The sequence below is a fragment of the Rhinoderma darwinii genome, chromosome 12, assembly GCF_050947455.1.
Source record: "Rhinoderma darwinii isolate aRhiDar2 chromosome 12, aRhiDar2.hap1, whole genome shotgun sequence".
Taxonomy (NCBI): Eukaryota; Metazoa; Chordata; class Amphibia; order Anura; family Rhinodermatidae; genus Rhinoderma; species Rhinoderma darwinii.
Window position 1 is genome coordinate 48734090 of NC_134698.1, and position 26787 is coordinate 48760876.

Consider the following 26787-nt stretch of genomic DNA (forward strand, 5'->3'; position numbering starts at 1 on the left):
TTGACCTGTGTCCTGTTGGCCAGCTGCCATACCATTAAGGCGGTATGGCCCAGTGGGTCCACGCACCCTACGTGACAGTACGCTCAGGCCATGGACCCCGCTGGTCAATCCAAGACCATGATGATGTCACAAGAAATGAGGGCAGATATGCTAGACCTCCGGTCTCGACAGGACCAACTCCTCAAGGCATTGAACATTATTGCACATCAGCTGGATGTGCAAGCAGCCGTTCCTCCTACTACACCTCCTGGCAGTACTGATCCTCTGACTACACCTCCTGGCAGTGCTGATCCCCAATTTTCTTTGTCGCTACCTCACCGCTATGATGGAGATGCGAGGACCTGCCGTGGATTTTTGAACCAGTGCCAGATCCACTTTAGCCTGTATGCAAGGGCATTTTCGACTGATGGCGCAAGGGTCACTTTCATCCTCTCTCTCTCCTCACTGGCAGGGCCCAAGCATGGGCGAACCCTATCTGGGAGAGACAAGGACCAGAGACCCGTGACTTCCAGGGGTTCCTACAGACATTTCGCACAGTGTATGAGGAGCCAGGACGAGTCTCGACGGCAGCGGCCTCCTTGCTGAACCTACGCCAGGGAGATACTTCCGTGGGCGAGTACGCCATCCACTTCCGCAACCTGGCAGGAGAATTGTCATGGAACAATGAGGCCTTGGTGGCTACATTCTGGCAGGGACTGTCTCCTGAGATTAAGGACAAGCTTGCCGCCCGAGATATACCATCTACCCTGGATGACCTCATCCTTCTGGCCGCCCGGATTGATATAAGGATCCGAGAACAGTTCCAAGAAGCTTGTCGGGAGGGAAGACTCCCTAGCCCGGTTCCTACTTTGCAGCAACCCCAGCTGTCCTCAGATGCTGATCCTCCAATGGAGTCTGTGAGGACGGACCAGTTTAAGCTGTCTTCCCAGGAGAGACAACGCAGACGCACCTCGGGACTCTGTCTATATTGCGGCCTCAGAGGCCATCTTGTGCATTTGTGCCCCAAAAAGCCGCAGAGCCTAGGGTTGGTGGGAAATACATCCCTGAATGAAGAAGGACTTTTGTCTAAATTGTCCATTCCCATGACCATAGCGTCCGGCAAAAAAACGCACCGGGTCTCTGCGTATCTGGACTTTGGATCTGCTGCTAATTTCATTTGAAGAGACCTGGTGGATCTTTTCCAATTGCCCACAACCCCTCTGGAGAGGCCTTTGATGGTTGCATCTGTGAATGGACTACCTTTGCAGACCCGGTTGTAGCTGTGACCAAGCCGCTGAGGCTCCAAGTGGGAGCCCTCCATTCCGAGCTGCTCTCATTCTTTGTCCTGACTAAAGCTGTCAACGATGTGCTGCTGGGCCTGCCCTGGCTCCAACTACATGCCCCAGTCCTGGACTGGAATTCTGGAGAGGTTCTCCAGTGGGGTTCCGAGTGTCTCAACCGCTGCCTGGTACAGATTCGTCTAGCTCAGCCTCCTCTGCCTCAGTCCTTGGCAGGATTGCCTTGTCATTATTCTGCATTCTCGGATGTCTTCAGGAAGAAAGTGGCACCACACCAGGCGTATGACTGTCCTATCGAGCTGGTTCCTGGTGCATCCCTTCCCCGTGATAGGGTATATCCTTTCTCCTTGCCAGAGACTCTGTCCATATCCGCCTATGTTAAGGGGAACTTGGAGAGGGGCTTCATACGGAAGTATTCCTCCCCGGCAGGAGCCAGGTTCTTCTTCGTCAAGAAAAATTATGGTTCTCTTCGTCCTTGCGTCGACTGCCGGGGTCTCAACCAGATTTTTTCTCCAGATCCTATGACTCATCAGAGACATGTCCGTCATGTTTTGCTGTGCTTCGGGGAGAATCACGTGTACGCCAAGTTTGAGAAGTGCGTGTTTGAGAAAAATGCTCTACCCTTCCTGGGCTACATCATCTCGAATCAAGGCCTCAAGATGGATCCTGAGAAGGTAAAGGCCGTCCTGGAATGGCCACACCTTCAAGGCTTGAGGTCCATACAGCGTTTCCTGGGATTTCTACAGACAGTTCATTCCAAGCTACCCTCATCAAGAAAGGCATGAACTCCGAGGTGTGGACTCCAGGGGCGGAATCCACATTTAATAGCCTGAAGAGTGACTTCACATCAGCCTCTATCCTCCATCATCCAGATGTATCTCTACAGTTTTCGTTGGAGGTGGATGCCTCCTCTGTTGGTGCTGGTGCACTCCTGTTCCAGAAAGGGTCCAAGGGCAAGACAATGGTATGTGGCTATTACTCTAAACTCTTCTCTTCCGCAGAACGCAACTACTCGATTGGGCATTGGGAGTTATTGGCCATCAAATTGGCCCTGGAGGAGTGGAGACATCTTCTAGAGGGTGCTGTTCATCCCATCTTGATATTCACAGACCACAAAAACCTCACCTATCTCCAGACGGCCCAACGACTGAATCCCCGTCAGGCCAGGTGGTTACTGTTCTTTGACCGGTTCCAGTTTGAGCTTCACTATCGTCCGGCCGAAAGGAATGTGAGGGCCGATGCATTGTCCAAGTCATTCGAGACAGAGGACACCATGGAGTATGTCATAAATCCCCAGGATATGTCATAAATGTCAGACAGACGTAGGTCCCACCTCTGGGACCCGCAATTATCTCTATAACGGGGCCCCCTAAACCCTGTTCTACCTCTTTCTGCTCTTACTGCCTCCCGGCCACTTCCTGACTTCATGGTCAGGAGTTACGAAAACAGTGTAGCTCGCTGAGGTACGCTGTTTCGTTAAGTCCCATATAACTGAATGATAGTTACGGAAAAAAAGTAGCTCGCATGTTAAACTGCTTCCGTAACTGCCATTCACTACTATGACAGTTACGGAAACAGCGTATGTGGATATGTCATAAATGTTCCTCATGAGAAAACCCCCTTTAAAGTGTACCTAAACTTCGAAAAAACTTCTGACATGTCATAGTGAAATGTCAGATGTTTTGATCAGTGAGGGTCCGAGCACTGAGACCCCCACCGATTGCTAAAACAATGTGGCAGAAACACTCAGGTGTCGCTTAATTTCTGATCGGGCTTTTCTCAGAAAGCCGAGCAAGCGGTGTACACCACTTCGAGGAATGGCGATCAGAAACAAAGCGGCGCAGCATTCAACTGAGCGCTTCTGCTAGTTTTAGTGATCGGTGGGGGTTTCAGTGCTCGGATCCCCTACTATGACATGTCAAAAGTTTTTTTAAAGTTTAGTTACACTTTAAAGAGAGGTGTTACAATTTTTTATTATTATCATTATTATGTACACCTTTGAAAACTTTTTTTTTATACTAATGTGTCAGTATGTTTGGTGCAATTCTCTAAATACTTTTTATTAAAAAATATTTTTACTTTTTAAGATACAGCTGCTTTGTATCCTGTATACAGAGCGGTTGTATCCAGTGCTGAAACCTATATCCATTAGGTCAGTGGCACTGACGGGTACAGTATCAGCGGGTTGTGGGGGGGGGGTTGAATTGCTCTAAAGGGGGTCCAAGTTGTGTCAACAGCCCAGGGCCCATGGTACACTTAATCCGCCACTGCCCGTGGGGGTGATAAATTCTGTTTTCTTTCGATCCTTCCCTTCAACTGGACTTGCCGATAGCCACTTGCCAAATCTAATGTTGTAAAGAACTTGACTTTCTTCATGGCAGTGAGAGATTCTTCAATACATGATAGGGGGTGAGCATCCCGGTGAGTGAATGTGTTTAATCTCCTATAATCCACACAGAAGCATAGCGTACCATCCTTTTTTGCGCACTACAACTATTGAAGCTACCCAGGGGCTGGTGCTACCTCGGATCACTTGCCCTTCCATCATTTTTTCTAGAAGATCCTTCACTTCCTGGTAAAGGACTGGAGGGATACTGCGGTACCTTTCTCTCATAGGGTGATTCTATACCATCTCAATTGAATGTTCTATATTCATATCATGAGCAGCGAAGACCCAATGGAACACTTTCAGTAATGACTTCAGTTCAGTCACCATTTTAAGGCTCAAGTCCAGGGCATCTAAGCCCAACTGCGCACACAGCAAAGTAAGTACCTGGTCTTATCTTTGTTTGAGTTTGATTCGCCCAGTGGTGGAGTGGTGGAATCAGTCATGTCAGTACGTTGTATTATGTGCATTTCCACAATGAGGGTTCCAGGGTTAATATGCAAAGGACGGTCCCCCGTGTTCATGATCCGCACTATAACAGATCCCTGAGAAACAGTGCTTAAAGTGCGACCTACTATCCAAACCCCTTTACTCTCAAAGCCCCTCTTGGGTTCCACTACCACAGTGGCACCTGACAGTTTATTGTGAGTTCCAACTGGAATGGGTAATGTCACTTCCTGATGGGGTGGAATATTTAGCAGCCTTCTTTTTGGAGTGCGTACCAGGCCAGCTCGGCCATCAGTACGCCGCCAGTTTCTCTCCTGCTGGCATCATTAATAAAACTGCCGCATAGGTTGCTAGGCTGCCTTGCTCACTGGGATGTGGGATAGATAGGCCACTCCCAACTCTTGAAGAGCAGTCCATCCATTTCATTCACATTCATGACCAAGATAACATGTGTTCCACTCTTTACAGCATTCTGAACCACCACAATGCTCCGCAGAGGCAATCGGTGGCCGAACACTTCAAATGGCAATATATGAATATTATTGGCTGCTCTAAGGGCGAAGCAGGGAGCTTCTAATGGGATATTTTTATAGAAATGGTGTTCATATAATTCAGCAGAAAAGAACCAGTGTTTACTAAACAGTCAACCGTCACTTACCCTGCATCATCGCAGACACGATGGGGCAGCCACTTGTCACTGGTCCTTGGCTCTTGAGAGGGCTCTGATAGAATGTTCCCGCCGCTCGGCCCACAGCAGCGGGCTCCTGTAGTTTAACGGAGACTTCGGCACAGGGTAGTCACGTGCCATATGTCCGGGCTGGTCACAAAGCCAACAGCGCCATATAGTGAAATTGGAGGGTCTAGGTGACTGGGCCTGATACCCGTCCATCTGCAAACCCTTGTAGTGTGCTGCCGGTACTTTCAACAGTGGTAGTTTGAGTACCATGAGCGGCAACTACTGCAGTCTCCTCATCTTCGCGCTGTATATTGCCTCTTTTATCACTATCGCCAAAATAACAGTCTCATCGGCCCTTATAAAGTCCCTGAGAGCCCTACGGAGGGCTCTATTTTTAATTACTACAATAAACTGACCCCTCAGCACTTGGTCACTGTTTGGAACCGCTTCACATCCCATAGGATCTTTACGAGCCAGACGAATCGGCAAGCCTACCGGGAATTGCTGTAAAGTCTCATTATCCTTCTGGTTTCTGGTGTAGAACTTTTTGCGTAACTCAATTGCCGGAGTAGGATCCCCATATAAAGCTTCAAGATGCTAGAATATCTACTCCATGCTGGCTCTTCACTCATTGGGCAGCACTACCATGGCTTTCGTATATCTCCTTCCAGTTTATTCAGAGCTAAGTCTGCTTGGTGGGGAATTGCCGCTTGACAAAGCTGGGATGCTGCACGGATTCTTTCCATTCAGTCAGACAGGGGAATGTTTTGTCCATCAAATTTTGGTACACTCGCCATTGCAGTCCCCATCGGTATAATGATAGGTGCAGAGATTCCAGGTCCTTGGGCACCATTTCCTCTACTAGAGGCAACTGATATGTTAGTCTGCAACATGATGTCAGATCCTGCCGACTACGCCAAATGTGTAACATGGATTTACTTATGATACACTGTAGGCAGACTATTAACCAATCAACCTCTTTATTGAACAGCAGCATATAAGTTTCAGCAAAGCCGTTAATAACCGAGGTCGGGAGATCCCACCGTGCCCGTTTGAGTCAAAGGAATGTGTGGATGCACGGGTCCCGCCCTTTGTAGTGCTGCCACGGTTCACAGAGACGCCATGCTCTACCACGTGGCTTATCCCAATCTCTTTATTCACCTATATCACCAAGTTGCACTAGATTACTTTGAGGAGGGCGCCCTCTTAACCCTGCTACACTTACGCGGGTCGTTGCGGAGGCACCACTACCTTTCGCACACGAACACCCTCGGCAGTACACTGGAGAGAGTCTCAGTACTTTAGGCGCAAGTGTTTAACCCCTTAACGCATTTACACGTACATGTACTTGATAAGCGTTATAGGGAAGTATGGAGTGTGCTGAGGGTGAGGGCTGAGGCTGAGCGCACTCCACATCCTGTGGGTGTCAGCTGTGTTTTACAGCTGACACCCGGGACTAACGACCAGGAATAGTGATCTCGCTGTTCCTGACCGTTTAACCCCCTCAAATGCTGCGGTGAATCGCGACTGCAGCATCTGAAGCAATGAAAAGAGGGGGGGAGCCCTCCGACAGCTCATCGGCACTCCCAAAACACAATCGAGGGGTGCCAATGTTTATCATGGCAGCCCAGGGGCCTAATGAAGGCCCCCAGGTCTGCCTTTTGTCTGCCTCTGTTAAGCCGTTTCTCTGGCGTGGCTTAACAGAAGCCTGTAAAAATGACAAAATACTAACAATTGCTTGTTCAAGTACCTAAAGACTAATAATATGTGTATAATAAAAGTTTAACAAAGTTATTAGTAGTGAGAAAAATAAATAAATTAAAAGTTCAAATAAAAACCCTATAAAAGTCCAAACTTCGGTTTAGTTTGTGTGGGACTTACAGCACAGCAAGCGTGATCTTACGAGATCACGCTGTAAGCTGTCATTTACAGCGTGCTCTCGCGAGATCACGCTTGATGTGCTGTAAGTCCCACACAAACATTACCGAAATGTCGGGATTGTGAATAGACATCCCGTCCTGGCTGGAGGTGATGTCTATTCACTGTCAAGACACTTCAGTAATGTTAATGTGTGAGTATGTGACAGCACATAGCGAACAACGCAGGATCACTATGTGCTGATTGCATGAATGGAGAGGTGTATGACGCTGATTGGTCAGCGTCATACACTTCTTTACAACGTCCACTTGGTCAAAAAGTAAAAACACGCCCAGTTGTCTATTAAGAAAGTCATTAGCATAAATCTAAAATATGTCATAACTTCATCAAAATTTATAGTTTTCCTAATTAAAAAACACTGCTGTAATCTATATTACAGCGCCAATCACATTATGTAGAAGATAGGGCACTTATAATGTGGTGACAGAGCCTCTTTAAATATGATCAGAGACAACTGCTAGTGGTCTGCGATCTTTGCCCTGAAGCCCGAGTTCTTCTGAAGTGCTGCCGTAAAAAAGGCGCTTCAGAAGAACTACCCCAAACGGCCGACGTAAAAAGGCTATACGCCGGTCGTTAAGGGGTTAAAGTAGTAAAATATAAAAAAAACTAGCTAAATTTGATATCACTGTAATCGTATTTAGCCGCAAAATATAGTTAAGTTCTAGTTTTTACCGCATCGTGAAGGTCGTAAAAATGAAAAACAATGTAGGAATCACAGTTTTTTCCAATTTCAGCCCGTAAAGAATTCTTTCCGTTTCCCAGTACAGCAACTCCTTCTGTAAAAAATAAGCATTCACACCACTCTATTGACAGAAAAATGTAAAAGTCATGGCTCTTGAAAGGTGGAGAGTGAAAAAAATGGCACTATCCTTAAGGGGTTAAGGGGGCATTGTAAAGTAAGTAGATAGTCCATAGTCCATACAAATCAGTCCCTTGAATAAGATTTTTACCGCCTCTTAACCCCTTGGAGACACAGACAGTTTTTGCCTTGTGGACACAGCCTATTTTTTTCAAACCTGACATTTTTACCTAACCAAGTGATTCTGGGATTGTTTTCTCATGACATATTGTACTTTATAGTAGTAAAAAAAATGTGGTCGATAAATTCAATATTTATGTGTGAAAAACAACAACATTTTGAAAAAATGTGCAAAAATTTGCATTTTTCTAAATTTAAATGTACCTGCTTGTAAGACAGACAGTAATACCACACAAAATAGTTACTATTTCATATATCCCATATGTCTACTTTATGTTTGCATCATTTTTTTAACCTTCTTTTATTTTTCCAGGACGTTACAAGGCTTAGAACTTTAGCAGCAATTTCTCACATCTTCAAGAAAATTTCAAAAGGCTATTTTTTCAGGTACCAGTTCAGTTCTGAAGTAGCTTTGAGGGCCTTATATATTAGAAAGTCCCCATAAATCACCCCATTTTAAATACTACACCCCTAAAAGTATTTAAAACATCATTAAGAAAGTGTCTTAACCCTTTAGGCGTTTCACAGGAATTAAAGCAAAGTGGAGGGGAAATTTACAAATTTCCTTTTTTTTGCCTAAATTCATTTGTAATAATCTCTTTCCTGTAACACAGATGGTTTTACCAGAGAAATACAATTCAATATTTATTGCTCAGATTCTGCAGACTTTAGAAATATCCTTCATGTGGCCCTAGAGTGCTAATAGACTGAAACACAGGTCTCCGAAGCAAAGGAGCACCTAGTGGATTTTCAGGCCTCCTTTCTATTAGAAAATATTTTAGGCACCATCTTAGGTTTGAAAAGGTCTTGTGGTGCCAAAACATAGGGAAAACCCTCAAAAAGGCACCATTTTGGAAACTACACCTCAAGGAATTAATCTAGGGGTATAGTGAGAATTTTGATTCCACAGTTTTTTTTTGCTAAATTTCTTTGAATTAAGCCATGCAAATGAAAATCTAAATTTTTTTCAAATAATACATACAATGTTTTAATTTTTAAAAAGAATAAATGAGAAAAAGCACCCCAACATTTGTAAAGCAATTTCTCCCAATGACGGAAATACCCCATATGTGGTTATAAACTTATGTTTGAACACACGGCAGGACTCAGAAGGGAAAGAGTGCCATTTTTGTAATTTTCACAGCATTGGCCCACAATTGCAGGGCACCAAGGTCAAATAGTAAAACAAACTCCCAGTAGTGATACCCCTATCTTGGAAACTACTAAAGTAGGGCAGTGAGCATTTTGACCGAATGTGTTTTTTCATTAGAAATGAAAGCATAGCGGATGGTGCAAAGTAAAAATTTAAATTTTCAGCTGATATGCCATTTTAGTGCACAATATGTTGTGCCCAGTTTGCGCCACTGAGGACAAATACCTCATAAAATGTTAAGTCTGTTCTCCCAAGTATGGCGATGCATATATGTGGATGTAAACTGCTATTTGGGCACGCTGAAGGGCTCAGAAGTGAGGGAGCGGCATTTTGCTTTTGGGGCGCAGATTTTGCTTGGTAGTTGTTGTTTCTGGTTTTGCTGGTATTTCAGTTTATAATGTGGGGGTGTATGTAAGCTGTGCGGAGTACATCAGGGTATATGTAATCTGTGCGGAGAACATCAGGGCATAATAAGAGGGTATAATAATGCGGTAAATAAATAATAATACTTAGATATGTGGCCGGTGTCGCACTGATATTTGCTTTTGGAACACTCTGCACATTTTGCATCGCCATATTCTGAAAGCCAGAACTTCTTTATTATTTCTCCACCGGAGATGTGTGAGGGCTTATTTGTTGCGGGACAATCTGTAGTTTTCATTGCTACCATGTTGGGGTACATGCAATTTTTTTGATCACTGTTTCTTCCATTTTTTGGGAAGCCAGGTGACCAAGAACCAGCAATTCTGACAAAGTTTTTTATTCTTTTTTTTTTCACATTTTACTTTATTCTGCGGGTCGATACGATTATGGCAAAACCATATGTATATAGTTTTTTTTTTATGTTTTACAGCGTTTGCACAATAAAACTTTTTTTAAAAATAATAAATTTTTTGTGTCACCATATTCTGAGAACCATAACTTTTTTGTAAGGGCTTGTTTTTTGCGGGATGGGTTGTAGTTTTTATTGGAACTGTTTTGTGGTAAATGCGACTTTTTGATCAGTATTTATTCTATGTTTTCTGAGGGGTGGTGACCAAAAAATAGCAATTCTGGCATAGTTTTTTATAAAAAATGTTTGCGGTGTTCAATAATAAAATTATAGTTTTACAGTTTGGGTCGTTATGGATGCAGTGATAACAAATATGTGTACTTTTTTAAACGTTTTCATTTTATTCCTATAATAAAATACTTATTATAGGAAAAAAGGCTGTTTTTTTTTAACTTGAAACTTTTATTTTTACACTTCTATTCAACATTTTTATTAACTTTTTTTCCCACTAGGGGACTTGAAGGCCTGCATTTCTGATCTCTACCCTAATACATTGCACTACCCACGTAGTGCAACGCATTAGAGCTGTCAGTTATTCGCCTCTGGGCGGGGCCTAATTGGCTTCTATACGTGGAAGACCAGGAGGCCATTGTTAGGCCTCCGGGTGCCATAGCAACGATCGGCAACACTGCGTATCGCAGCAATGCCGATCGGCTAAAAATTACTAAAATGCCGCGTTTGCTTTTGATCGTGGCATCTAAGGGGTTAATGGCAGTATCAGAGCTTGCTCCATTCCCTGCCATTACAGCACTGTGTCAGCTGTAACATACAGCTAACACCGGCGGCTGATGTCGCTGGCTCAGCTTCTGCGCCTGGCCATCTTGTTTCTAGGGACGGAAGCCTTTTAGACCCCACCTCCAGGCGGGACCTAGCAGGTTTCCGTACTTGGCAGACAGGGGGCCATTGTTAGGCCTCCGGTCTGCCGGAGCAGTCATCGGAACCTTGCGATTACATCACTGGGTTCCGATCTGTTGGTAAAACCCCATAGGTGCAGCGCTCGCTTTGAGCGCTGCATTTTGGGGGTTAATCGGCCGGATCGGAGACTAGCTCCAGTCCTGGCCATGTAGCAGGCTGTCAGCTGCAATATACCTCTGACACCCATTGGGGATAGTGCGGGCTCAGCTTCTGAGCTCGCACCATCATTATTGCGTACTATTACGTTACTTTGCCTTAAGACCTTGGCGACAGCAGCGTAATAGTACGTGACATGTCGCCAAGGAGTTAAAGACCGCATTGCACTGGCTATAACATAAACATAACTTGCTTGTAACTTGTATATTTATAACCAGGATATATTACATCAAAGATGACTGTTCACTCAAATTACCACAAGGAGAGAGGGATGACCATACTTCACTTGATTATTATATTCTGGATAAAATGTATTAAGTCAATATTTAGACCTTATTCTTAAGTCCCTCTAACTTGATGACACGTATGGTGTTAGATTCCCAGACACTAGGCCAGACTCTAGTATTTTCAGTTTTTTTCTATCTATTGTCACTTTAAGTCCCTCACCTGTCATCACCTCACACTTTCCCGCCTTTTTCTATCTCCTCCCCTTCTCCCTCTCTAACCTCTTTCTATACAGGAGCCGCACCAATCACCTTGACCAGTGTGGTCACCTGATCTGTGCACAAATACAGGGCTCATTGGGAACCCCCCTTAGTGCAGGGCTACTGCATCACCTTGGTTGCTAGGAAAACCCAGCCTCACCCCTGCCCACTCGAAAGACATACAGAAACAGGAGGATACAAACAATGAAGACAGACACCAGGGGACACACAAAAGGGTAATATCAAAACATGCAACCATTTGCACTAACTGGTGGGTGACCAGAAAACACAGCACATGGGTCTTGGGCCTTGCTGTTCCCTGTATTCAATTGTGGGTTATGATGTGGTCATGATGATTTTAGAACTTGAGTAAACAGGTGGAGTAGCAACGGGAAAGAATCAGCAAGGTAAGCTTATTTAAAAGTTCTGAAAGTCAAAAAAGAAATCATGGCATTCACCAGCTTATGTTTTTCTGCTTTATTTTTATAGGGTAAATATCACGTGTTATTATATGAGAGAAGAGCGACGGCCGTTTTGCATGGCTTCACGCTTTTGTGAGGCCCACATATTTTAATGGTGCTGTTCCCTATGCTGAGCACCAGCCGTTTGGTCGAATGTCCCATCTGCTAATAAAAAGACGCAGGACAAGCAGTGCTGATACATTTCTTATTGTTATTGTAAATTTTAATAATGTTATTGTATACCCTTTACGGAACAGACAGACTAAGACACTACCCAAAAAGCATTATAAAGTAATTGTCTGATTTAGAAAACCCATTTCAAATACTCTATAAGTTCATTATGAGAGCATGTATGGAGGACCTGGCACATCTGTGCATTACAGAATCAGCCCATTGATCTCTGTTGCGGCACAGTGAGAGGGAACATGGGGTAAGTCCATTATTGATGATGACCAAATGTTCTGCTGTATGTTTTGTAGTTCACTGTGTTATACTCAAATGTGTTCACATGTTTAGATACTGTAAGGTGGCATTTATCTTGGGCGACATATAAAAATAGGACCTTTTACTTTTAAGTGTTGCTCAGCAGCATTACTTTGGAGGGGCTCCTGCCTAATAAAAGGTGTAGTTGGTGCCAAACAGGTGCAGTAGTGTGTACAGAGACAAGTGCTGCAGGGGGCAGCCTGATAGAGAGCGGTAGACAGGGGCAACGGTACTTGGAGGCTGCATAGAGTAGTTCTGGAAGAAAGATGCCAGTGGTAACTGTAGTGATGGAGAGTCACTATCACATTGAACTGAGCTCCAGTGATAGATACCACAAGAGCGGATTAGGCTGCAGGTGTGACCGGAATCCCCTGCTGAGTGAGAGGAATAGCCGGATGAAAGAGTACCACAAAACATAGAGACACTACAAAGCCAAGTGTACGCGGACCTACCCAATCCCACGGTTGAGACATACGCCACTGTTTTGCTATATTGGTTAGAGCTTATTTGCTCTATGGAGGTGGTGTCGTGTTAAAGAAAGTTGGCTCAACGGGTAAGATTGTGTTCATGTTGTGATGTTCAAGTGTTGTGCCTCGTAAACGAGAGAAAGAGATCATAAGTTCATTGCATCATTTGAACAATAAAATCACCCTGATTGTTGATCATTTGGCCGGCTTCATTTGCAAAAGGGGTTTTCTTCATGAGACAAAGCTTTTAACATATTAATAACTAGAGATGAGCGAACTTTTCAAAAGTTCGGTTCGGCTAGTTCGCCGAATTTCACAAAAAAGTTTGATTCGGACCGAACCTGTCACTTCCGTGCGCCGAGCATGCTACTGTCCAGGGTGCTGATAGAGTTAATGGGCTGCACTAACTCTTTCAGCAACCTTGACAGTACATGCTCGGCGCGCGGAAAATACAATACAATAAAAAAATAAAAATTATACGTTCGTACTTACTTTCCTCCTGTCCGGCCTCCAGCGATGACGTTTCATCCCTTTTCGCCGCTGCAGCCAATCACAGGCTGTAGTGGCGGTCACGCACGTCAGGATGACGCTTCATCCCACGTGACCGCCTCTGCAGCCAATCACAGGCTGCAGCGGCGACATGGATGAAACGTCATCGCTGGAGGCCGGACAGCAGGAAAGTAAGTATGAACGTATTATTTATTTTTTTTGGCATGTATGTATGTATGTATGTTTGCATGTATGTATGTATGTATGTATGTATGTTGTCATGTATGTATGTATATATGTGCATGTATGTTTGCATGTATGTTGGCATGTATGTATATATGTGCATGTGTGTATGTATATTTGCATGTATATATTTGCATGTATGTATGTATGTTTGCATGTATGTATGTTTGCATGAATGTATGTTTGCATGTATGTATGTTTGCATGTATGTATGTATGTATGTTGTCATGTATGTATGTTGTCATGTATGTATGTATGTATATATGTGCATGTATGTTTGCATGTATGTATATATGTGCATGTTTGTATGTATATTTGCATGTATATATTTGCATGTTTGCATGTGTGTATGTTTGCATGTATGTACATATGTGCATGTATATTTGCATGTATATATTTGCATGTATGTATGTATGTTTGCATGAATGTATGTATGTATGTTTGCATGTATGTATGTATGTATGTATGTTGTCATGTATGTATGTATATATGTGCATGTTTGTATGTATATTTGCATGTATATATTTTCATGTATGTATGTTTGCATTTATGTATGTTTGTATGAATGTATATTTGCATGTATGTATGTATGTATGTTGTCATGTATGTATGTTGTCATGTATGTATATATGTGCATGTATGTTGGCATGTATGTATATATGTGCATGTTTGTATGTATATTTGCATGTATATATTTGCATGTATGTTTGCATGTTTTTATTTTTGCATGTATGTTTGCATGTATGTTTATATATATGTGCATGTATGTAATTATGTTTGCATGTATTTATGTTTGCATGTATATTTGTGCATGCTTGTATATATGTATGTATGTATGTATCTTTGCATGTTTGTATGTATGTATGTTTTCATGTGTGTGTGTATGCATGTATGTATGATAGTTTGCATGTATGTATGTATATATGTGTGTATGTTTGCATGTATATATGTGCATGCTTGTATATATGTGTGTATGTTTGTATATATGTATGTATGTTTGCATGCATGTTTGTTTGTATATATGTCTGTATGGTCATGTATGATACTGTCTGCTGGCGCCCTGTATCTAAGTCAACTTCGCGGCAGGCTTCTATACATGGTATAACAGTCAGTATCACACATTAAACTGAATCTAAGCCTGCAACATGTTTTATTTCATTTTTTTTTTTTTTTTACAGGTTTGGTGTTTGGACTACGTCGGTTTCGAGGACTACTTCGATGACGGTTTTATTTTCTACTATAAAATGGTTAATGAGGGTTGTGTTGGGGGTGCTTTATTTCAATAAAATATTTTATCAATATCTTTGTCTTTTCAAATTTTATTACTACCACTTTAGTAATGGCCGCTGTCTGAGTGACAACATCCATTACTAAGGCGAGGCTTAGTGTTAGCCGGTGCAGAGGCTAACACTAACCACCATTATTACCCCGGTACCCACCACCACCAGGGGTGCCGGGAAGAGCCAGGTACGATCCAGTACCCGACCATCTGTAGTGATCGTCGGGCCCTGGGGCGGCCGCAGGCTGGTATTATGAGGCTGGGAAGTGCCAAAACCAGTGGACCTTCCCACCCTTGTAATGCTAGGCTGCTGCTGCTGTGTTGTATCTGGCTGGTTCTAAAAGTGGGGGGGACCCCACGTCATTTTTTTTAATTATTATTTTTTTTTAAAAAGACATGGGGTTCCACCCAATTTATCATAACCAGCCACATACAACACAGTTTTATTAGCCTGGGAATGGACAAAACCAGTGGCCCTTCCCACCCATGTAATGCCAGACTGCTGCGGCCTTGTATATGGCTGGTTATTAAAAATGTGGGGGACCCAACGTCTATTGTTAAATTTGTTAAATTCAAAAAAAAAAACGACGTGGGGTCCCCCCCATTTTTATAACCAGCCCGATACAACACAGCAGCAGCAGCCTAGCATTACAAGGGTGGGAAGGTCCACTGTTTTTGGCCCTTCCCAGCCTCATAATACCAGCCTACGGCCGCCCCAGTACCCGACCATCTCAACAGATGGTCGGGTACTGGATCGTACCAAGCTCTTCCCGGCACCCCTGGTGGTGGTGGGTACCGGGGTAATAATGGGTGGTTAGTGCTAGCCTCTGCACCCGCTAACACTAAGTACCGCCTTTATAATGGACGCTGTCAATCAGCCAACAGCCATTATCTAGGCACTAATAAAGTTTAAAAAAAAACACAAAGACAATTCTTTTTTATTGAAATAAGAAATCCCCAACAAAACCCTCGTTAACCATTTTATTACAATTTGAAAAAACGTAGATCTACGCAGTAGTCCAACGAATCGAAGACGTAGTCCAATCGGTACATCAAAATCTGCAACAACATAAAAAAACAGTTATCAATGTGAACAATAACAATACTTCTACTCACCTACACACATATATACACGCACACACACAAACAACCATACACAAACACACATATAAACAAACACAACCATATACACAAACACACACATACAAAAACACACACAAACATCTACACACAAACATATATACAAATACACCCATATATACACACATATACACAAACACATATACACAAACACACCCATATATACACAAGCACACATAAACACACACCCATATACACACATATACACAAACACACATATACAAAAACACACACACAAACATCTACACACAAACATATACACATACACCCATATATACACACACATATACACAAACATATACACAAACACATATACACAAACACACCCATATATACACAAACACACATAAACACATATATACACAAACACACATATAAAAACAAAAACAGACAAAGACACATACCCAAACACACACACACTGTTTCTTTTAAATGCTGCTGTGGAACCCGCTCGATCCACTATATAAGGCTGCGCTATAGTGCAGCATTTAAAAGAAACAGGATCCTGACCTGTCCATAGAGTTTAAGGCAGCACAGAGTATTTCAGGAGATGAGCGTGCAGATTCAGTGCTGCTGTGAACTCTGCTCTTACCATTACGTAGCTCTCAGTCTGTTACCTCTCCTCCACTCCTGTCCTCAAGAACACCTTCACATGATTGGCAAGTCACCACGTAATGGTAAGAGCAGAGTTCACAGCAGCACAGAGTATTTCAGGAGATGAGCGTGCGGATCTTGTGCGGGGTGGTGACTTGCCAATCATGTGAAGGTGTTATTGAGGACAGGAGTGGAGGAGAGGTAACAGACTGAGCTACGTAATGGTAAGAGCAGAGTTCACAACAGCACAGAATCTGCACGCTCCTCTCCTGAAATATTCTGTGCTGCTGTGAACTCTGCTCTTACCATTACGTAGCTCTCAGTCTGTTACCTCTCCTCCACTCCTGTCCTCAAGAACACCTTCACATGATTGGCAAGTCACCACCGCGCACAAGATCCGCACGCTCATCTCCTGAAATACTCTGTGCTGCTGTGAACTCTGCTCTTACCGTTATGTGGTGACTTGCCAATAATGAAGGTGTTATTGAGGACAGTAGTGGAGGAGAGGTAACAGACTGAGAGCTACGTAATGGTAAGAGCAGAGTTCACAGCAGCACTGAATCTGCACGCTCATCTCCTGAAATACTCTGTGCTGCCTTAAACTCTGTGGACAGGTCAGGATCCTGTTTCTTTTAAATGCTGCACTGTAGCGCAGCCTTATATAGTGGATCGAGCGGGTTCCCTAGCAGCATTTAAAAGAAACAGGATCCTGACCTGTCCACAGTGTTTAAGGCAGCACAGAGTATTTCAGGAGATGAGCACGGCCGGCCACAGGCAGCCGGTCGTTTTTCCAAGCCGTGCTCCCATTATGCACACGACCGTAAAAACACCCGTTATTGCGGGTCGTAATTACGACCCGCAATAACGGGCTCATAGACTTCTGTTACCCACGGGTACCTTCCCGTTTTCTCACGGGAAGGTGCCCGTGCCGTTAAAAAAATAGAACATGTTCTATTTTTCTATTTTACGGGCCGTGCTGCTATAATTAGGGTATGTTCACATGACAGCGTCCGTAACGGCTGAAATTACGGGGATGTTTCCGCCTGAAAACATCCCCGTAATTTCAGCCGTAACGGCATGTGCAGGCGCTTGAACGCCGCGTCCATTACGGACGTAATTGGCGCTGCTATTCATTGGAGTCAATGAATAACGGCTCCAATTACGGCCAAAGAAGTGACAGGTCACTTCTTTGACGCGGGCGTCTATTTACGCGCCGTCATTTGACAGCGGCGCGTAAATAGACGCCTCATGTGAACAGACAAACGTCTGCCCAGTGCTTTCAATGGGCAGATGTTTGTCAGCGCTATCGAGGCGCTATTTTCGGGCGTAATTCGGGGCAAAAATGCCCGAATTACGTCCGTAATTAGTGCGTGTGAACACAGGGTATGTTCAAACGCACTAATTACGGACTTAATTCGGGTGTTTTTGCCCCGAATTACGTCCGAAAATAGCGCCTCGATAGCGCTGACAAACATCACACGAGGCGTAATTTACGCGCCGCTGTCAAATGACGGTGCGTAAATAGACGCCCGCGTCAAAGAAGTGACCTGTAACTTCTTTGGCCGTAATTGGAGCCGTTATTCATTGACTCCAATGAATAGCAGTGCCAATTACGTCCGTAATGGACGCGGCGTTCAAGCGCCTGCACATGCCGTTACGGCTGAAATTACGGGGATGTTTTCAGGTGGAAACATCCCCGTAATTTCAGCCGTAACGGACGCTGTCGTGTAAACATACCCTTATAATGACAGCACGGCTCGTAAAAGCGGCCGGCTGCCCGTGGCCGGCCGTGCTCGTAATTACGAGCACGGCCCGTAAAATAAAAAAATAGAACATGTTCTATCTTTTTAACGGCACGGACACCTTCCCGTGAGAAAACGGGAAGGTACCCGTGGCTAACAGAAGTCTATGGGCCCGCTATTTCGGGTCGTAATTACGACCCTTAATAACGGGTGTTTTTACGGTCGTGTGCAAGAGGCCATGTGTGCACCCGTCATTACGGCAGCGTTGCTAGGCGACGTCAGTAAATAGTCACTCTTCAGGGTACTGAAAGAGTTAACTGATCGGCAGTAACTGTTTCAGCACCCTGGACAGTGACTACCGATCACAATATAGAGTACCTGTAAAAAAAAAAAAGACGTTCATACTTACCGGGAACTCCCTGCTTCCTCCAGTCCGGTCTCCTGGCCGTTGCCTTGGTGACGCGTCCCTCGCGACATCCGGCCCGACATTCCTTGATGACGATGCAGCCCATGTGAGCGCTGCAGCCAATCACGGGCTGCAGAGGCCTCTGCAGCCAATCACAGGCTGCAGAGGCCTCTGCAGCCAATCACAGGCTGCCGCGTCAGAAGAGAAGGTCGGACTGGAGGAAGAAGAGGGACTCGTCCGCAAGACAACGACCAGGTACGTATGAAATGCTTTTTATTTTATTTTTAATCAGCAGCCTCTTTTCTCTATTAGTGATTGATAGAGATAAGTGGCTGCCGATTTGTATAATATTTTTGACCGGGTTCGGTCAAAACGGGCTCGGCCGAACCCGGTGAAGTTCGGATTCGCTGCGAACAGAACTTTTCCGGAAGTTCGGACCGAAACCGGGTTCGGTTGTCCCGGTTCGCTCATCTCTATTAATAACCATAAAGTATGGTTCCAAAGTGTGCTAAGCGATATTAGAGGGCAACCCAATGCAGGTCAATAGATCATGGGGAAACTTGCGGACATACCACCTATTTTGCAAGTCATAGATTTATGTTACACATTGTGCTCTAAGCTCATTTTTACAGTTTAAGTATTAATTTGAAATGCCACAACCATTAGGTTTTGTGGACTTGTGACTGAGTTGTCCTACTTTCAAAATTTGGTTTTGGCACGAACGATAAGTCTAGAAACAATGTAATATTTACTTACGGACAGAAGAGCATGTCAATTTCAAAGGAATACATACCATTAAAAACAAATTTGATATTGCTCTGACTTTATCTAACCTTTTCCTACACTTTTCACAAACAATATATTTTGTATACTGAAATGGAAAAAATTTCCTTAGAAATTAAGGCTCAGAATGTTTCTCCAGTGAAGCATCAGCAGAGACACAGGGACAAGGATGTGGACTGGAAATAATTTTTGTATTAGTGCTATCGTATTGTTTTGTTGCCAGTGAAATATACTGACTTATAGAAGGCATTGAAGTGTATGGGCAGGGGGATGGTAATGCAATTGGAGTGGTATTAAATTGTCTTTAAGGTCCACCAGTTACATAGTTTCTATCTGATCACTATGCACCATACACTTATCTGCCTTGTTGCAATTAATTTTTTGATATGTAGAAGGAAACTACAGAAAATATTATTACTTCTAAAAGGTGCAGGAAAAAAGCCTCAGGCCAGGCAAAAAAACTAAATTCTCAATCCCCATCTTGTCTGATGATTCCTATAATGAGTTCTAGGTTGCTCCGCAGGATGCTATAAATGATCATCTAATAAGTACGACTTGTATATTATCATTAAGTATATTCTGGTTCTGCTTGGAGAACGTTGACAGTTGTACTGTGGACACCTTTGTAGGAAACAGAAGTCAATGAACCTGAAAATTGGGATGTTTTCTGACTAAATTAAAAGCACCGTATAACCACTTCCTATTGTAATATAGTAATATACATGGTTTGAATCAAGAGTGGTATGGTAAACAATTTGTTCACCGTTCTCTAGAGAAGACCTACCTTCAATCAGTGGTGGTATGGTCAAAACCAAATATACATCTCTGGAGCCTTTGGGTACAATGTGCCTTAGGGCGGTCCGATTAAAAAACCCACATCAAATACCGCTCTCTATGTAGAACCTTATCCTGTATAGCAATCATCTACAACTAGAGCTACATCATGTACAGTATATATATTCGAATTAGAACCTTATACTGTATAGCAATCATCTACAAATAGAGCTACATCATGTACAGTATATATATATATATATTGTAACAACATGGGGTAATTCAGCTCACAGGATCGAAATCTCTGGGGTCAAGATGGTTGGCACACTTGAAAATTTAAACTCCAACACAGTGGATTCAGTTTGAAACTGGCCACAACCAGCATTATTGTCTTCACACATGAAAAGCGTTTTTTACAAAACAGTAAAATAAAAAACCTAGGTAGTCCGGCCTAAACATATAGCTTCCCTAGCTATCAGAGTGAAAGGCCTTTTGGCCAGCACCACACAACAAACATATGTTCTTACCAGAACTTTGGACTCCCACAGCCTGGCACTATTGTTTCCGCCAAAAAACCCGGAAATCTTACGGAACTAAGACAAACGAAAACATTGCAATCAATGGTAATGCAAACGGAAGCTATGGTTTCCGTTTGCCTTTCCATTCACGAGTTCCTCTGACGCTGACGCTGATGTGAACACACCCTTAGCTACTCTGAATTTAATCAATGCTGGTAGCACATACATAATTCCATTTAGTTCAAATTATACATAACGTTTGATTAAACTGAAGTGTAAAAATGTTTAGTATAGTATATAGTTATTACAATGATTTTGTTTTTTCTATTTGGTCACATACCTAAGGGGATTCCATTATCAAGAGCTACTGTTTTTTCCTCAATGGTGGAACTGTAAGGTAAAGGAAGGACGGGGTCAGATGATGTACACTCAGCAGGGATGTCACGGAGAAAGATGAAATGAAGCAGGAGTTACAGTGACAAATATTGGACTTAACTTAAACTTAAAATTATATAGAATTCTTGCTGGCGCTAATGGTGCACATGGCCACAGACTATATTTACAATCTTGCCACTTTGGGAAGCACAAGATTAGTTACGGCTCGGGCTGACAAGATGGCTGGCTTTTTCTATATGACCTGCAGACTTTCTGCTTTGGGCCTACTAGGCCTCAAGATGGTGACTGCTAACTGCATTACTTGAGGCCTAGTGACCCACGAGATGGTGGCTGATGACTGCTCTGTAAAAGGCTCTGTAAGCCTCAAAATAATCCAAATCTCAACCTTTAGTTTTTCACTATGATGGCCAGTGACCGGTACACCTCTCTGACTGTCTTGGGTCATGGCGCACTTTCACGAGGCCTTCACCACTACCCGTTCAGCTATCTGAACATTATTGATCTGCACACCACCCTCTGATCGATCTTCAGGACCGGTAGCAACTCCTGGCCCAGCGATACATAGTAACATAGTACGGTCCCCACCAGTCCAATACAGGCTCCTCAGTTCTAGGTTCTCAAATTCGGTCTCTTGCAAAAGCAGATTTTAACACTCCCCTCCTGCTGCAATACCTCTATTTATCTTGGTTAACGCAGAGCTAATGTCACGGCAACTTCCTCCCAACACTAAACACTATATATTGCGGGCTTACTACCATTTTACACACTAAGCGCCACCCACGGTCATGATGATGCGCTTTCATGCATCTACCATCACCCTGTTACAGAACAGCATATGCAGCCTTAAAATTAAGTCTCGGCTGTACATCCCAGTGCCCTAAATTTTAGATTGCAAGAAGCCAAGCACCTTGCCTTACCTTATTAAAAAGTCAATAGATACAACATGATGCAATAAGTACATGACGTCTTCAGTGGCAGGATTAGCCACCCTCTTCTTTTATGTAGCATATCTTTTCCCGCCATTGCAGGAATGTGGCCAGTTTCACCACTGCACAAGTGCCACCTAGTGGAGGGATAAAGAAGATAGCAGCAACAACAGAGTATAGCCATACAAAAACACTTTACTGATGACAAAATGACTTCAATAGAGCTGGTGACAGGGATTTCATAGATGTAAGAAGATCTTGGTGCAGCCATTTTTCCAATGATTGTGCTGCGCTATCTACAGTGTAATCTTGTGCAGCGCCTCAAAAGTTGAACTTTGTTGTAACTATAAAAATTCACTAAGGTTAGAAGTAGAGATCATGTCATAAGACCTGGAATGCTTCAATTTACAAATGAATAACTGTGCATTATAGAAATTATTTTGGAATCTCACCTACACATGCATGAAGTACATAAGCACTATTCATTTTAGATGGAAATTGTAAAAGACAAAAAAGCTATGTAAGGAGATATCAAGGTCAATGTCCAAAATAAAAATTAAGATGTCATTGAGAAACCCTCAGCCCTCTGAGAGCTTTGTAGAAATGATAATCCAATTAGCTGCGGTGGCCAAATTGTGCGGCTCTCCAAGGGACGGGCCCAGCCCTCTGTTCATTTTCAGCAGCTCCCTATGAACTTGCACAAGGTAATTCAGCTCCAAACAGTTTTCTCATCAGTGCTAATTATAGTAATACATCTAAATGCCTCTTACAAAATGCATGAACCCTTTAAGCCGCCTCATTATAATGGGATATAATCTTTGCCTGAATATATATCAACCCTGTTATCACCACGTACCTCCAGTCAGCAGCATGAAAAAAACAAACATATGAAAAGACAAAAGAAAAGTGCTTGTTATTCTTTGTTTAAGATTTACAAAATGTAACACTTGTGTGATTGGGAATCAAAAGGCACAGCCACTGGGCAACAAAAGGGTAGAAAGTGTTATAGGTGGCAAGGGTTATGACTGGAGAGGATTGCAATAATGGTGGGGGTGAAAATTACAAACTACTTGATGATTAGCATAAAGATGACCATATGGGTCATTGTGATGACCAATACATTGAATAAACCAGTACATTTGAGAAGTGTATGATGGACTAAAATAGTATGATAATAAAAGGTATGGAGGGAGAATGTTAGGAAATAATTGGCTGCTAATAATAAATGGGTCAGCCATCAACAATATATAACTTACAGTTTATATAACTGATGTTTTTTCATCAGAAAACCACGTTAGAGGTTTAGATGTTTCAAAACAATCTCTTAAATTAATGGGAAGGTTAATATTTTTAGTAGATTAATTTTTAGAAGGTTAATTTTTTAGCAAATAAAGTAGTAAAACAAAATTAAAGAGGTTGTCCAGTCCCTAAAAATGTATGACCTATCCTCAGGATAGGACATCAATATCCAATCAGTCGGGGTCCGACTGCCGTGACCCCCGCCGATCAGCTGTTTTGAAGGGGCTGCAGCGCTCGTACGAGTGCTGCTTCTCCTTCATTTGGGTAACTGCTCACACTGTGAATTGCCAACACAGCAGTAGCGGTGGTACACACTATTACAGCCTTCTCCCATTCATTTCAATGGGAAAAGCAGACTGTGTACAAGAATCAACAGCTCTAACTGACCATATCTGAATACTATCCCACAGCAGGGTAAGACAACAGCTTGGCAGCAGACCAAATGCACAGGAAAGGCAAACAAACCAGTGCAACTACTGATACCAGGATACACATAGAACCACAATACAAAAACTGGATCTCTCAGGGGACCAACAGTACAAACAAATACATAGACAATAAAAAAAAGTCACCAAGTAGGATCTGGAAAGATTTTAGCACATGCCAGAAACAGTATCACCAGCACCTGAATAATACAGGCCTGAAGTAATTAACCCGGCAAAGCTAAATGATGACCAAATACAGACTCAGACCAAAGGCATTGCCTAGCAATGCCCAAACACAGAGACAACAGAAATAATTGATTAGCAGCTGATTTCTTGTGGTCTCATACATGACAGAATTGCAGCATACATTTTAGCATTTTAGTAATCTTTTCTCTTCTTGTAAGTCAAGGTGCTAAACTAAATAAAGCACATCCTGTAGTAAAACAGAGCACAGAGCAGCAGCCTTATTTTGATTCCCCCCCCCCATGAATCACAGATGAAGTGTCACTTCAATCTGCAATATAATGTTGATTACTTCATTGTCTGTTGACTCCTATTGATTGTTGATGATTTCTCAACAGCGCTGTGGCATATGTTAGTGCTACATAAGAAATAGGTAGTGATTGTTGATTTCTTGAGATGGTAAACATTTTTTGAATTTACAGATAATGAAGATAATTCCAGGAAGGCCTAGACACCTTGTCAATACATAATATTATTGACAATAAATAATCCCTATTGAAATTAATATAAATGTGATCAAAATACAGTCCACATTAAAGAGGTTTTTTTACTTGAGACATTTATGGCATATCCACAGGATAAACTTTACTATATAGTAAATATACTAATATAGTCTGATATGTGGGGCTTCCCTAAACTATGTTTGGCAGGCTGAGAGACCCGGGTGCTCCCAATCACCCCACCAACAGACATTTAAGGTATTGCTTATGGATGTTCCATAAATATTTAATGTAGGAAACATTTCTTTGTATCATTCATACAATTTAAAAAAAGTTTTATCTATTAAATAACTTTTAAGGACTATAGACCTTTGAAAAGAAAATTGATTCAAAAGCCTTTCACCCTGGTTGTTTCTTTTTCCTATTTTGTTCAGCTTCTTCCCAAAGTTCGTTCCCATACATATAACGACAATTGTAAACAGTATGACCGGAAAAGATGAACTTAATGATTATTATGTGTATCCTACTTAAACTATTGGTACTATCCTATGGAAATTTGTTCTTAGCCATTATTGATCAAATTGAGAAACTACACATACAGCAATGAACATAAATGATATTTAAAACAATTTTATTGGAAATCATTATGAAGTAAATGCCCCTTACCAGTGTGATTAGTAACAAAATCTTTTCTGTGAGATTTCCAGCAAGGCAAACGTTATCTCGCGAGATTACGCTGTAAACTGTCATTTAAAACGAGATTATGTTTGCCTTGCTGGAAATCTCATAGAAAAGATTCAGAAGTGACAGGATTCTGAATACACATCACATCCTAGCTGGAGGTAATGTATATTCACTGTCAGGACACTGCAGTAACGTTATAGTGTGCGTATGTGGCTGCACATAGCGATATAGCTATATGGCTATGTGCTGTATAAATTAATGGAGAGAAGTGTATGACGCTGATTGGCCACTGATTGGTCAGCGTCATACACTCCTCTGTACAACGCCCACTTGGTCCAAAGTAAAAAACACGCCCACTTGGGCATTAAGAAACTAATTAGCATAAAGCAAAAAATCGCTCATAAAGTGGTAAAAATAGATAGTTTTTCTAAATAAAAAGCACTGCTGACACCTACATTACAGCGCCGATCTCCTTATGTAGGAGATAGGCCACCTATAATGTGGTGACAGAGTCTCTTTAAAGGGAAAGTGTAACCTACATATATATATATATATATATATATATATATATATACATACACACTACCGTTCAATAGTTTAGGGTCACTTAGAAATTTCCTTATTTTTGAAAGAAAAGCACAGTTTTTTTCAATGAAGATAACATTAAATTAATCAAAAATACACTCTATATATTGTTAATGTGCTAAATGACTATTCTAGCTGCAAACGTCTGGTTTTTAATGCAATATCTACATAGGTATATAGAGGCCCACTTCCAGCAACCATCACTCCAGTGTTCTAATGGTACATTGTGTTTGCTAACTGTGTTAGAAGGCTAATGGATGATTAGAAAACACTTGAAAACCCTTGTGCAATTATGTTAGCACCGCTGTAAACAGTTTTGCTGTTTAGAGGAGCTATAAAACTGACCTTCCTTTGAACTAGTTGAGAATCTGGAGCATTATATTTGTGGGTTCGATTAAACTCTCAAAGAAAAAGAGAGCTTTCATGTGAAACTTGACAGTCTATTCTTGTTCTTAGAAATGAAGGCTATTCCATGCGAGAAATTGCCAAGAAACTGAAGATTTCCTAGAACGGTGTGTACTACACCCTTCAGAGGACAGGACACACAGGCTCTAACCAGAGTAGAAAGAGAAGTGGGAGGCCCCGCTGCACAACTGAGCAACAAGACAAGTACATTAGAGTCTCTAGTTTGAGAAATAGACGCCTCACAGGTCCTCAACTGGCAGCTTCATTAAATAGTACCCGCAAAACGCCAGTGTCAACAGGCGACTCCGGGATGCTGGCCTTCAGGGCAGAGTGGCAAAGAAAAAGCCATATCTGAGACTGGCTAATAAAAGGAAAAGATTAATATGGGCAAAAGCACACAGACATTGGACAGAGGAAGATTGAAAAAAAGTGTTATGGACAGACGAATCGAAGTTTGAAGTGTTTGGATCACACAGAAGAACATTTGTGAGACGCAGAACAACTGAAAAGATGCTGGAAGAGTGCCTGACGTCATCTGTCAAGCATGATGGAGGTAATGTGATGGTCTGGGGTTGCTTTGGTGCTGGTAAAGTGGGAGATTTGTACAAGGTAAAAGGGACTTTGAATAAGATGGCTATCACTCCATTTTGCAACGCCATGCCATACCCTGTGGACAGCCCTTGATGGGAGCCAATTTCATCCTACAACAGGACAATGACCCAAAGCACACCTCCAAATTATGCAAGAACTATTTAGGGAAG